Below are 1,424 nucleotides of genomic sequence, written 5' to 3'. Positions count from 1 at the left end.
TTAACAATTATGTTTACACTGCACTGGTTAGATGGTTTTTGGTGGTTAAAGGGATATTTTACAGATATTCAACACAGACCTGTTGAATTTGTACCTCATGTGCAGCTCACAGATACAGATAGGCTCATGTTACTTTTGGATACGCATACAATTTGTCTAACATCTTCATTTAAAACACTTCCCCTTGGTTTTGAAACACTCATTATATGTGTTTGTTTTGGGGTAAGGAGTACCAGATGTGATTTCTACTACTAAATTTGTGGAATGGAATATTGTTGCTGCTAGTCCTGTCTGTATCACGTTTAGTGATGGATGAATGTTTAGCAGTTGGTGGAATTCCGGAGAGTACATGGTTTATTTATTATGTATTTCTATCATGTGAATTACAAATTAACTGACATGCACAAGTATCTGCTAACTTTCAAAAACAGAAGCTGCAAATGGAAGAAGTTTGAAGTCTGAATTGTTTTAAACTTAACAGTAAAATGAAGATAAACTGAACATTAGGAGGGACTCGCAGAGCACAAGACCAGCCATCAGCTCCTTACACAGACACATTCTTTACATGTTTAGGTTCAAATTGTGTAATGTGTCCTTTCAATGTTGCCAAAATAATACCCATAAGGGGCAAAACCACCCAAAATAAAAAATCAAAGATCATTTCTGAGTGTTTTTTATTAAATAAAGTTTCACAAAGGAGGGTTATATAAAGTAGCAAAGAATAAAGCCAAGAAAACAAAACCTACAGACCTAATTTACCCGTTATCATGTGAAGTGGCTTCAGATTTTCCTTACATTTTCTTTTCTTAACCTGCCATCAATGTCATTTCTTCCTTTTTACCTTCTTCTCTTTACCTAAAGATAATTTCCTGACAGCAACTAATTTCCAAAAAGCAGCTGCCTATACTCCACCTCAGGATAGGGTAATTTGCAGCGTACATTTCTGTCACCACTGGTATTGCAGTGCCGTATGCTCAGCAATTCCAAAAATGGATCTGTGACTCTCGTGGTTAACCATATTTTAAGATCAATGATGTCCAGTAAATGTGACCTTGCTTAAGAGGATGAGAGAGGCTGGCAACATTGTTAAAGAAACTTTTAAAACTGACAGCTTCTGGATAAGCACACTTGGTAAAATGGAGTAAGGTTATTAGCTGATCAGTCAAAATTAATAGAGATCATGCAAAACATAATCAAAAAGGCAGACTTAACTTCTAAATTCAATCGTTTTAGACACAAGTAAAATCATTCAATCCAATATAGTCAAAGTAAATACCATTAGTGATGAAGCAGGAATATGGAAAATACAAACAATAAATTAAAAAAAATTAAAACACAAAGTTCTGTGTAAAGGTTAAATACACCAGAAGACAGGAAAAATGGCACAAGTGACTGATAATGGTGCACACTTTAAAGAGTAAGCT

This window comes from Erpetoichthys calabaricus, chromosome 1 (genome assembly GCF_900747795.2).
Source record: "Erpetoichthys calabaricus chromosome 1, fErpCal1.3, whole genome shotgun sequence".
Lineage (NCBI taxonomy): Eukaryota > Metazoa > Chordata > Cladistia > Polypteriformes > Polypteridae > Erpetoichthys > Erpetoichthys calabaricus.
Note: the sequence above shows the minus strand (reverse complement) of the source record.